Here is a 13,882-nt window from a genome sequence, read left to right on the forward strand (position 1 = left end):
CAATTTAAACATGCATGGGATAGACAAGGATATCTTTAAAAAGAAATAAGCATTGGGGGCGTGGCCTGGCTGTGAATGGAGTCAGAAGCAGAGTTACTGAGCTCCTCTAACTACCTGTGAATAAAAGTAATCTGACCCCTCCTGCAAGCCCCCCTGGGCACACAACGACCCTCACTGTTTCCCCAGGCCCCCCTGCAGAGTCCCTAAAGGAGCCGCAGAATCGGGGAGCAGTTTTCACTGCTCCTGCGGATTGCGGCCTACAGCTCAAACGAAGCCGGGACCTCGATTTTCGGGCTTCCCCGAGGAAGGCTCCAGGAACCCACGGACCGCTTCTCGGACTCGTTCCGGGGCCCGTATCCTGAAGTACCCGCTGCCAGCAGCTGAGGAGGACCCACCCAAGGCCGGCCAAGCACTTCTAGAGACCCATCTACCCGGGGACCCGGAGATAGAAGGCCGGAAACGGACCGGACGGACGCCCGGCGGCCCTCACACAAGTAAGTCCCCTCACTGCTTGCCGGCACCCCTGCAGCCTCTTACCTTCCCACCCGACTCTACACACAGCTACAGACACCCCCCCGTGCACGGGGCAAGTCCAGGAGGTCTGCACACCTCAGGCGGAATCGGGGCCTACACGGCTGAGAGACCAGGGCCTCGATTTTCACACCTCCCCGACGGCGATCTCCAGGCCCAAGAAGAGTCGGAAACGGGTCCCACAGCGGCGCCCAGCGTACCCTCCGCTTCCCCACACTGCTCCACTTCCAATCCCAACCCCCCAGTCACCCACCAGACGGGGCCACACAGCCCAAAAGGCACTGGGGCAACATTTAATCAGTGATTCTGCAGGCCTGCATGTACCACGGCGGCCATCTTGGATCCTCAGGCACTCCTGATTGAACTATCTCGGAATCCTCACTCACTATCATATACTCCGATCCCGGGGTCACCTATATTAAAAGCAACCCTGCAGCCGTGGCCTGGACACCTATCTGAACAGATCCCTGTGGCTGACGCCTCCACCTATGCGGTCTCCTATACTCTGAAAAAAACCTTCGGGATGTATATGTAATTCACCTCCCTTCGGCTGCACGGCACGGGATAACACCCCATCCACTTCACAGTTTTTGATTTTCCCCTATACACCTGCGCAGCGTCATCCTAGATCAAAAGGATCATGTCTAACAGGAACCGTAAAGCACCCCCGGGTGACTCAGCGGCATTCTTCGGCCCCAAGCGAGGCAAAAATACGAATCAAAACCCGGTCTCACCCGGAAACACACAAGATACGGGATCCTCTCCGGCTAGATCTGACTCAGCCCTTATGGTCGATGTGGATCCATACGACTCTTTAGTGCAGCGCATAGCGACCACATTCAGAGTTGAACTGCGCGCAGCTATCCAAGAACTTAAGACAGAAATGTCCTCCCTGGGGTCCCGCACCGACGCGTTAGAGCGCAAGACCGACGACATCTGCAATTACCAGGATGTGGTCACCCGAGAGGTCTCGGAACTGCGATCGGAAGTCGACCTCATACGCGAACAAGTAGAGGACCTGGAAAATCGCTCGCGCAGAAATAATTTGCGAATACGCAATGTACCCGAGTCTGTGGACACCCCTACACTGCCGGAATTCCTCATGGGCCTCTTTCAGCAGCTACTCCCGGATCTCTCGGACGACCAATTTTTGTTGGATCGAGCGCACAGAGCCCTCCGCGCAAAACCACCTCCAGATCAACCACCTAGAGATATTATCCTCCGCATGCACTTTTTCCACGTCAAAACGAAAGTGCTCAATGCTTGCCGAGGCACCCCGGCTATCCCATACAAGGGATTAAATCTCCTTGTTTTCCAAGACCTTGCTCCCTCCACCCTCAAAAAATGGAGAGAAATGTTACCCGTCACTAAAGCCTTACGTAACCGCCAGATCCTCTACAGGTGGGGATTCCCATTCGCCCTACAGTTCACGTTCAACGGCCGAACCCACTCAGTTAAGAACCCCGATGATGGACTGTCCGTACTAAGACGACTGGGACTGTTCTCGACCTCTCCCCCTGAATCTTCTTCGGACCCAACAGATAACCCAAAGTCGAGAACCCCCCCACAAGCTGAGTGGTCGACCGCCCGCTGATTTCCCAGGATTTCTAGTCCAGGGATGAACAGAAGGTTTTCCTTTCCATAAGATTAATGTTTTGGAATCATTATCTGTATAAATGTTGATGTTTGTCTGTTGGTCTCGCCGGGCGCCGGGGCGGGGCCCCCCGCCGGGCCCCCCTGCGGACCGTCTTCCCGACGCCCTGAGTTGACGGCGTTGCGGATTGGGCGGCGGGGTGCCCCGGGGTGGCCTCGCCCGGGCGCCCGGCGATGGCACAATGACGCGTTCGCTTGTATGCTTAAGGAATGTTTATTTCCATTAACGGTTCCAGGTTTAAGTTCACCCTTGTTCAAATCTTAGGCTGTGATATTTCAACTGTATACGCCAGGGTAACACTTTTCCTAACACCAAGACCAAGCAGTCGTTGGGATAACCCACCGACTCCTACGGTTCAATCAGACCCTACCTAAAAGATATTGGGGTGTATCCCCCTCCCTGCCGTGCAGACTACCCCCCCCCCCATGCTCAAGTTCATATCAACCCTTTTTGTGTTGCTATGCTCAACTGACACCAGGCGTTCCTCTGGTCACCCCCAGGTCTCGCCCCCACAACACCGGACCTCCCTCCCATACGGATGGAGTCCGTCAGAGGTGTTGAACGTCGTGTCTTTAAGACTACGACCATACCCGGATACTCGGTTGGCCGCAAGGCCCCAATCTCCCTTGTTTTGTTCTCCCAGCTTTTCCCGTCCCGCCCACATCCCCCCCACACAGCTCTGCGCTACCCCCGCGAGGGTTAGTCCCTCCCTAAGCCGAAATCGGCTCTGGAACCCCCCATGACTCTTAAAATTGTGTCACTGAATGTCAACGGACTCAACTCCCCCCAAAAGCGTACTATGGCCATCCAATATTTTAAAAAACAGGGGGCGGACATAATTCTTTTACAAGAAACACATTTCAAATCGATACACCCCTCCCTTGCCTCGAGAGCTTACCCCCAGGCCTTCTACTCCACCTCCCCCCAAAAACGTAAAGGTACCGCCATTCTACTCCGCGCTTCACTCCATTGCGCTGTTGAGAGCTCCTTTTCAGACCCCAAGGGCCGCTTCAATATAGTAGTACTTCAACTTGGAAACTCTTTCTTAACTGTGGCCTCAATTTACTCCCCCAATATGGAGCAGGGTTCCTTCCTCAGCGACTTCCGCCCTCAACTGGAAAAAATAACAAAGGGACGAGTGGTCGTTGGTGGAGATTTTAATGCAGTACCAGATCTAATATGGGACCGCACCCAATCCAGTAACCCCAGCCCATCGACAATCAGAGAATCCAGACGACTGACAGACTACATAACATCTTCGGGCCTATACGACGCCTGGAGAGTACTACATCCATGTGAACGAACGTACACTCACTACTCAGTCCCCCACAAGTTACACTCCAGAATAGATCTATTCTTGGTAGACTCCTCCACAGTGCAGGGTTTGGTCAGAACTTCAACTTCCCCGGTGGTATGGTCAGATCACTTAGCAGTGTCCCTGACCATTGACTCCTCCCCTGCACCCCCCACAACTTTCCGATGGAGATTGAACACGGCCCTCCTATTGAAAAAAGAATATCTTACCCAGACTACTGAAGTCTTGAAAGAATTCTTCACTCTAAATACCACTGACGAGATTTCACCTGCAATAATATGGGAAGCACATAAAGCTTCCATTCGAGGTCACTTCATCTCCCTAACAAAAGCGCAAAAACTGAAGGACCTCCGGGAGGTCGCGGATCTCGAGAACCAAATTAAAGAACTCACAGTTCGACACCAGCGTACCCCCAAACGCACGATTTATAACAAACTCCTGGCTCTTAAAGGCCAGTTATATCAAATTCTGTCGGCCAAAGCGGCTAAGACCATGCGATGGCTACAACACAAATTTTATTCTAAGGGTGACAAGGCGGACTCCCTCTTGGCCTCTCGCCTACGGGCCCGCAAACAGAGAAATAGGATCCTCTCCCTAAAAGACCAACAGCACAAAGTGACATACGACCCCCAACAAATTGCCCATTGCTTCAGGAAATATTATCAATCCCTATACAATCTCCCCACCCCGGAGGACCCCACCAGTCTACAAAAACGTATAGATAGTTTCCTCTCCTCTTGCTCCCTCCCAACCTTATCTCAGCCTCAGATAGACTCACTTAATCAGGAAATTTCCTCTGAAGAAGTTGATCTCACAATTAAAACACTGAGGAATTCCTCAGCTCCCGGCCCAGATGGTCTACCGGCCCTATACTATAAAAAATTCAGTGGAACACTGACCCCGGCCCTGACGTTATTGTTCAATGCTATCTTGGCTGGTACGCCTTTCGACAACGCCACCACTAGAGCAGAAATAGTTGTCATCCCCAAGCCCGGCCGCGATCCCACGGAGTGTAGTAGCTACCGCCCGATATCATTACTGAACTCAGACCTGAAGTTATTCGCAAAAATACTCGCTAATCGCCTTGCGGTGATGATTGCCTCTTTGGTCCACCCGGACCAGGTCGGATTCATCCCAGGCAGGCAAGCGTTTGATAACATCAGAAGAGCTATTGATACCCTACACTTTGCAGACGCCTCCGCAATTCCCTCCTTAGCGATGGGTTTAGACGCCGAAAAGGCGTTCGATCGCATATCATGGACATATATGGATCGCACACTCCGACGCTTTGGATTCATGGGCCGGTTCCTCACGGGCATTGAATCCCTTTACTCCTCCCCTTCAGCCAGCGTCCTAGTAAATGGCCAACTGTCTCCTCCATTCACGATTGCGAATGGTACAAGACAGGGCTGCCCTCTGTCACCCTTTAATCTTCGCGCTGATGATGGAACCACTGGCATCGAGGATCCGCGACAGCCCGGATATCTCAGGGATTACAATTGGATCCTCTCAGTTTAAGATCTCCCTATATGCAGACGATATCCTGCTTACCCTCTCAAACCCCCACATCTCCCTCCCAAACCTCCTACACGTTATACAAGAATTTGGATTCATTTCAAACTTTAAAATTAACGACACTAAAACAGAGGTGCTAGACTTTCATCTCCACGCCCAATTAAAGATATCTCTGCACAGTAATTTCAAGTTTGATTGGAAGAAATCTCACCTAAAATACTTAGGCGTTAACCTCACTAGACAACACTCCCAACTATTTAAAGCCAACTACCCTGAACTCATTCATAACGTTACTAGAGATCTGCAGAAATGGTCAGGTCAATATATTTCTTGGTCCGGACGAGCCAACGCCCTGAAAATGAACATTTTGCCTCGTCTCCTATATTTATTCCAGGCACTTCCGATACGAATACCCTCAAAGGTGTTCGCAGATTTACAGAAGAAATTTTCACACTTCCTGTGGTCAGGTAAAAGACCCCGGGTTCGCTTCAAGACACTCTACAACAGGAACAGAGAGGGTGGACTTGGAGTACCTAACATCAAATTATATTATTACGCGGCCCACCTTTCTCAGGCCGTCTTTTGGCACTCTCAGACAACGTCACGTAGATGGGTTCAATTGGAATCCGAACTCGTCCGTATGAGATCCATCTCCACCCTCCTCTGGATCCCACGAACTGATAGACCACCAGAAAGCGCTAATTTCCCGTCAATATTATTTACGGTCACACTTTGGGACAGACTCACTAAGACTTTCTCCTTATTGTCCTCCCCCCCCCCGCTCTGGCACCCCTTTGGAACAACCCGATGTTCCCCGAGGGACGGCTCACTCACACTTTCCAACACTGGCAGATGCACGACCTACTGTTCATTAATGACATAGCACCATCTCGCTCTTTCCCAGCCTTCTCCGATTTTCAGAGTAAATATAATCTACCTCCACACTGCTTTTTCCAATATCTACAACTCCGTAGTTTTCACATTGCATACTTACATTCACATAGTTCCTTAACACGCTCACCTCTTGAATCATTATGCTTGCTGCGATCTCCTTCAAGGGGCCTTCTGTCATCTATCTACCGTCTCATGCTCACTCATGATCTACCCACAAAGACCCCTCATGAAATAGCCTGGGAATCTGAATTACAGGACCACCTAGAACCAGACACCTGGGAACAAATTAAACAAAATCTTGTATCCTCAGCGACCTCAATCAGACATAGAGAAAATTTGTTTAAAATTTACGTTCGATGGTACTTGGTGCCATCCCGTCTGAGTAGAATATTCCCTTCAGCATCGGACAGATGTTGGAGGAATTGTGGGTCAGAGGGAACCCTGCTCCATATATTCTGGGATTGTCCCCGGATAACACCGCGCTGGAAAGCCATTCGGAATTTGATATTACGAATCACCGGAGTAACGGTGCCCTTCTCCCCTACTTTCTTCATCTTTCCAAGGCCCCGCCCCGGTATTCCAAAACCTAAACAAAGACTCATTTGGCACATTGCGACCGCACTGAAATGTAAGATTGCCTTCCACTGGAAATCGCTTACAATCCCCTCCATTGCGGCGGTGATTGCGGCTGTATGGGATACATATCACATGGAGTTCCTCTCTAGCATAATAGAAAGCAGGGCGGAAACCTTCACTGAGGTCTGGTCCCCATGGTTGGCACACTTCAAATGCCCCCCTCCGTTGACATTCGGTTTCTAATATACTAACAAAATGAATAACAAATGCTTGCATTGCTGTATCCCCCCCCTCCCCCCCTTTCCCTCTTCCCTTCTGTCTTTCCCACACCCTTCCTCCAATGTATTTCTGAAAAAACTTCAATAAACAGTGTTTAAAAAAAAAAAAAAAAAGAAATAAGCATTAAGTAAGGTTTGCAGTAACAATATGGTTAGAAGCAGACTAGATGGGCCAAGTGGTGTTTATCTGTCCTCAAACTCTGTTGCTATGTTTCCATGCATGGTTTCATTGAGTTGCTATCTGCTCAAGTGTTCTGGATAGCCAATAGGATAAATCTGAATTTGTGCTAGTTTAGCAGAAAAAAACAAGTAAATACAGACGGCACATCTCTAATGTGTGTACACCCCCTTCTTTTTTTTTTTGAGAAAAAGTTTTTATTGAATTTTATACTTTTAACAAGATATTCGTAAGGTATACATTGCAGGTATCACACATTGGCACAAATCGCAGTTAACTGTTGAATAGCAGTGGCAGAATATCTATCTATGTACAACAGTGAGTGAGTGAAGAATCAAACAGGCATGCATGCCTATGTATAGAGAGCTGTCAATAGATAGTGTTATGCGTTTGGTATGTACCATAGCTAAGGGCGAAGGAATAACTCTTAATGGAGCATTATAGCTTTATAAAGAGGAGCAGAGAGTAAACTTAACAATAGAAGTAGAAGAGAAAAGAGGTAAGAAGAGAAAAGGGGGGAGGGAGGATTGGGAAGGGAGGTAAGGGAGGAATGGTCGGGCGGTCCCATCCGCCTGGGCAGTGCGTCAGATTATCCCTAGTTGGATAGGGTATTGTGATGATTCCAATTATCTTATATGGTAGTTAGCGGAGGTTCAGCACCGAAGTGTGACGTCCAGGGTGACCACGTAGTGGCAAAGTTATCTGGGGTGTCCCGGAGAACCGCTGTAATACGTTCCAGCCTTATAAGTTTGCCATATAGCATTAATGGTAGCAGGGGTTGTGGGGGGTGACAGGGATTTCCAGTTAGCAGCAATTTGGCATTTGGCCGTGTTTAGGATATGCTTAATTAGCTTCTGTTGGTGGCGAAGGGTGTGAGGTATTGGGCGAGAGAGCAGGGAATAGAGAGGTGACATCGGGATCGTCAATCCAAGGACCTTAAAAATAAGTCTATGGACCCTAGTCCAATATCCCTTAATTTGCGGGCAGTTCCACCAAATATGCAGCAGGGTTCCTCGCTGGCCACACTGACGCCAACAGCTATCCGAGCAGGAGGGGTAAATTGAATGGAGACGCGATGGTACCAGGTACCAACGATAATATAATTTGTAGGCATTTTCTTTAATTCGGACCGAAATGGAGCTCGTGGAAATTTCCTGCCTAATCTTAGACCACTCATCTGACGTCAGGGTTTCACCCACCTCCCGTTCCCATGCTACTTCGTGGGGTTCCTTCAGGGGTGAGTTGTGAGCTAACAAGATTTGGCATATAGTTGAGAGTAAGCCTTTAGTTGATCGGCAGGTGCAGCAGAGGGATTCAAAGCTCGATTTACCTCCCACGGGCGGTGTTCCGGGGGTAGAGGCAAAAAAGTGGCGTATCTGCAAGAATTGATAAAAGGTTGAGCGTGGGAGCGAGAAACGGGATTGTAAGTCGTCAAACGTGGGGAATGTATGTAGCGGAGCAATGTCCAAAAGGAAGAGTGTGTTACGGTTGGTCCAGGAATCAAAAGCTAAGTGGTTCTCCCCTGGCGGGAATGCCGGTTGTTCCATAGAGGGGTGAGTAGAGGGTGGAAGGAACGTAGCCGGTAAAGACGTGAGCAAAGGTCCCATATGGCAAGGGTAAATTTCACTGTGGGCAACAGCGAGGAAGCGGGGGGACGGCTATTCGGTCGACACCAGAGCAGGCTGTAGGGGGAATATCTGTGGAGTGTGGTAGCCTCCAGATGCGTCCAGATTCTGTGTCCAGGATTATCGTGCCAAAGGACACATGTGGTTAGGTGAGCAGCTCTATAGTATTTAAGGAGATCAGGAACTCCTAGACCCCCCTCTAGACGATGCTTTTGGAGGATTCTCAGCTTTACTCTGGGCTTTCGCCCTGCCCAGATAAATCTGGTAAGGTCTGCTTGGAGATTTTTAAGGATTGAGGTGGGGACGTGGATGGGAAGAGTTTGCCACAGATATAACAGACGGGGCAGTAGTGTCATCTTAACGGCTGTCATCCATCCAAACCAGGACAGAATGTATTTATTCCACTTTGTCATATCGTGTTTAATAGAGGTTAAGAGTCTGGGAAAGTTGGCTGCATAGAGACCAGAGTAGGACTTAGTAAGATAGATGCCCAGGTATTTGAGTTTATCAGCCCGCCAAGCACATGGGAAGGCGGCCTGTAGGAGCCGAAGATCTGGGTCCGCGACATGTAGGGCCAATATTTCGGTTTTGTCTGAGTTAATGTTGTAATTTGAAAACCGGCTGTACGTAGCTATCTCCTCCATCAGATGTGGGAGGGAGGGAGGCAGGTGGGTCAGTCAGGGTGAGAATGACGTCATCGTCATCGGCATATAGAGCAATTTTGTGATTGTGAGCTCCCGACATGATACCAGATATGTTACGGTTCAGCCTAATTCTAGCTGCCAACGGTTCCATAATGAGGGCGAAGAGTAGGGGGGAAAGGGGGCAGCCCTGTCGAGTGCCGTTACGTATGGGAAGAGGGTCGGAAGAAAGGCCATTAATTAAAATGGAGGCTGAGGGATTCTGATACAGCGATGTAACGCCTTTTGTAAAAGGCGCCATGCAAGCCCATATTTAGGAGTGTCTGTTGTAGGAATGGCCAGGCCACCCTGTCGAAGGCCTTTTCTGCGTCGAGGGCCACGACTAGCGTCGGGAGAGACTTGTCTTGTGCCAATTGGATGATGTCAATGAGACGCCTAGTGTTATCTGCGGCCTGTCTGGAGGGAATGAAACCGACCTGGTCGGGGTGAATGAGGGAGGGTAAGAATGGAGCAAGTCTGTTAGCCAAGATTTTGGCGAAGAGCTTTAGGTCCACATTCAGGAGCGAGATGGGTCGATAGTTCTTCATCTCCAGCGGGTCCCTGTCGGGTTTCGGAATGAGGATAAGATTGGCCCTAGTGGTGGCTGCGTCGAATGAGTCCCCGTCCAGGATTGCGTTAAACAGAGATTGGAGCATGGGGAGTAAAGAGGTTGTAAATTTTTTATAATATAAAGCGGTAAAGCCATCAGGGCCCGGGGCTGCGGTGCGGCGTAGCTGCTGAATGGCCACTGAGATTTCCTCTGTGGAAATGGGGGCATTGAGTGTCAATATGTCCGAGTCGGAAAGCTTAGGGAGTTTGCAAGCGGATAGATAGTCTCGGAGTTTAGAGACATGATCAGTATCTAAAGTGGAAGGGAGATTGTACAAGGATGTATAATAATCCCGAAATTGGGCGGCCATTCGTGATAGGTCAAACGTGGCGGACCCGTCTGCACAGCGCAGGGATACAATGCGATTTTGAGTGCATTTCGCTCTTAGTTTTTGGGCTAGTAGAGTGTCAGCCTTATCTGATTTCTCGTAGAACCTCTGACGTGCCCATAAGAGTGCCTTGACTGCCTTTTTGGTGAGGATTTGGGATAGCTGACCCTTAACTGCTAGGAGTTTGGAATACGTTTTCTTTCTGGGGCGGTGCTGATGCAGAAGGGTCAAGGCGGCAAGTTCTGATTCTAAGACTCGGATCCGTTTGGCTTCAGTTTTCTTTTGGGCAGCCGAAAGGCTTATAAGGTAGCCTCGGATGGTGGCCTTATGTGCTTCCCATATTAGGGAGGGAGGGACGTCTGGAGTCGCATTTTCCGCATAATAGTTAGCTAAGGCGGTGGCAATATCAGCTACGGTGCATTTTTTAAGCAGGAGAGATTCATTTAGTCGCCAGAATCTGGTGGGGAGGGGTGAGGAGGATGAGATCTCGAGCAGAACAGCAGAGTGATCCGACCAGGAGATAGGGAGTGTCTGGGCACTGAGGAGTTTACGGGTAGTGTCCCGGTCAACGAACATATAATCTATACGGGTATAGAGGTCGTGAGGTGGGGAGTAGTGAGTGAAACCCTTCGCTGAGGGGTACAAAGTCCTCCAACCGTCATACAGGTTATAAAGTGATTAATGTGCTTGTAGACGCTTGGCCAGTTTGGCGGGAGTAGAAGCGGTAGAGGCGGGGCGAGATCTGTCATGGAGTGGATCCAATGTGACATTGCAGTCTCCACCAATTATAGTCATGCCCGTAGGAAGGCGGGATAGGCTGTCAAAAAAGGCTGTAAATAAAGAACCCTGCTGCGCATTAGGGACATATATGGAGGCCAAGATCAGAGGAGCTTGGTTACAGGAACATGAAAGGATAACGTAACGGCCCTGGGGGTCCGAGACAGTGTCGTGAACAGTTCTAGGGAGGCCTCGACGGATCATAATAGCGGTTCCCCTTCGTTTGGTAGGCATGTTTGAATAATAGACATGTGGAAATTGTTTGCAGTACATAGAGGGGTGTGGGGGTTTAAAATGGGTCTCCTGAATTAGTACCACATCAGACTTTTGTCTGTTAAAGAATTGGATGGCCGTGGCTCGTTTGGTGGGAGAGTTAAGGCCGTTAGCATTAACCAATATAATTTTCAGGGTCATGGTGGGAAGAACTGTGGGCGACGCAAACAGAGGGGCGGGATGGGACCGGTCCGACCATGGGGATGGAAAGGAGGAATAGAGGAGGAGAGAGAAGGGGAAAGAGTCTGTATGAGAATACAGAGGGGGAGAACCTTTTCCTGTAGAAAGGCCAGGTTTAACACTAAAAGGAAAGACGCCGTCCTGGCGTATCCTTCGGGGGGGGGACGTGGCTTTGTGACAGAACGATAAGTAGGGTAAGGAGGAGCATAGGGGAGGGAGAGGTTGTAACAGGAACGACCAAGTGACAGGGGGAATAGAGGGAGCTAGGAGAATCGCATTATTCAGATAGATAGGAGTAGTGTGAGCGGTATAGACATAATGAGGGAGAAGGATAAAGCATGCAGTGATATCAAGTACTAAACCAACATCAGTCTTACCAGGAGATTATGAACAGTAACAAATGAGCACCATGCTAATCATGGGCCAACATGAACAAACATGAAAACAAACTATAGAAATAAAAAAGAAACAACTTGACACTCACGCGTAGCCAAGTGGACAGCATCGCCCATGGCGTCACAGCCAGTCGGCCACGCGGAGGGCCTGAAAAAACACATGTGAATACGTAGCAAACCGAGGTATTAAAGCATGCAGATTAAAGCATTCAGAAATTATAAATATCACATTTAACAAGGATTGCATCATGGGGTGCCTGAGAGCATTCAAGTAGAAGACCACTCCGGGGCCGGGGCCCTTGGGCTTGAGATTAAGGGCGACATCTGATCTTGGGTTAATTCAGGGAGATCTTCAAAAATGCCAAAAGTTTTAAGTAGGTCAGCTCCTTGTGTTGGGGTCTTGACTGTGAAGGTCTTTCCGTTCTGCGTCACTTGCAGTAGGAAGGGGAAGCCCCATTTGTATTTTATGGAATGGGCTCGGAGAACTTTGGTGATGTGGGCTAGGTCTCTGCGCTTTTTGAGGGTGGAGGGGGCGAGGTCCTGGAACAGCTGTAGCTGGGAGCCGGCATAAGAGACCGTCGGTAGTCCTCTAGCCGCCAGCATGACTCGCTCTTTGGTGGTGTAGTAATGAAAACGTATAATTACGTCACGTGGCGGTTGGGTCGGAGGCGGTCTAGGGCGGAGAGCCCTGTGGGCACGGTCCAGCTGGAGAAGGGCCTCGGGGACATCCGGCGTTAGTTGCAAAAAAAATGTTCTCCAGATACTCGGGGAGAGAGCTAGAAGCCACACTTTCAGGTATGTTGCGGACTCGGATGTTATTCCGACGGTTGCGGTTGTCCATATCCTCTAGTTGTTCTTTGTACGCTTCCATATCTGCCCGAATATCCAAAAGTTCCTGCTCCACCACCGTTTGAAATTGGCAGACGTCGTCCACTTTGCGCTCAAGTGTATCCGTGCGGGAGCCCAAGTCGGCTATTTCAGATCTAAACTCAGTTAAAACCGATCTCATTTCTGACTGGATCGTTTTCGTAACGATAGCCACGACATCTTGAGTGGTCAGTGGGCTGCTGGAGGTGGCGATGTTAGCAGGATCAAAGGATTGATCAGTTGAAGGCGAGCTCCGGGTGGAGGAGCCGGCCCTCTCCCAAGCACGCAGGACACTAGCTTTAGGTATCTGATAGTTCTTGCGGTTCTTTTGTGACATTGTAGATGAGGCGTCTCGTATCAACGTGTTAGAATAATGCAATATGCACGGCAGAGCCCCCTGTCACTTCGTGGTCGTTATGCTTAAGGAGCCATGAGCTCCATGAGGCTCAGCTAGCGGGGAAGGGAGTTTGGTTTGGTAGTAGAGTGCAGATCACACTTGCTGACCGTTCCTGCGGTGGGCAGGCGGAATAAAGGCTATCTATACACCCGTAATGTAGGACCGCTGTTATCTTTGCGGTTATCTGCCGGGCTCAGGGTGGCCGAGTGAACGTTGGCTCCCAGGGAGCGGCCACCTCAGTTGGTGAGGGGGGCAGCCAGGCGTGTGTGACGGAGGATAGGCCGCAATCCTGTTTTGTAAGCCCGTAAAGGTCCGGGCAGGTTGTCGTAGGGAGCGAGGAGCACCTCCAGAGCGCGGGGTTCCCCGAGTATGCGGCGCAGGGTGCTGTGGCGCAGAAGGCCCGGGAGTCCTGTGTCGCCGTCCCCGGACAAGCCGCTGTTTGCAGGGGTGAGGCAGAGGTATCGCGGGTCCCGCGATAGGCAGCGGGCCGCGTGGGGACTCACCCGCTAAGTCGGAGAGCGCGGTGCCCCCGCGTCTGATGGACTCCGCTGAGGGCATATACTGTGTATAGCTGGGTTCAGTGTATGCAGCTCAGGCCGGGTGCAGTGTGCCTGCTGTGGGTATATTGGCAAGGGGTATTGTGTACACCCCCTTCTAATTAGTGTTTGGCCATTTAATTTACCTTGATTGGTTTCAGGTTCATAAATATTAGGAATTTTCTCTTTTGGTGAAGGTGTACAGAGTAGAAATATAGTGTACACTGTATTCACACAAAGATAAATGTGCAGATATTAAAACCTTCATATTAA

At 50.0% G+C, this 13,882-nt stretch overlaps 1 protein-coding gene across 3 annotated transcripts in view; it reads left to right on the top strand.

Annotated features, from left to right (window-relative positions):
- Window positions 1–13,882, top strand: part of KDM5B (lysine demethylase 5B) — a 220,018-nt gene that overhangs the window by 79,276 nt on the left and 126,860 nt on the right. The window lies entirely within an intron of this gene.

The sequence above is a fragment of the Pseudophryne corroboree genome, chromosome 2 (assembly GCF_028390025.1).
Source record: "Pseudophryne corroboree isolate aPseCor3 chromosome 2, aPseCor3.hap2, whole genome shotgun sequence".
Lineage (NCBI taxonomy): Eukaryota > Metazoa > Chordata > Amphibia > Anura > Myobatrachidae > Pseudophryne > Pseudophryne corroboree.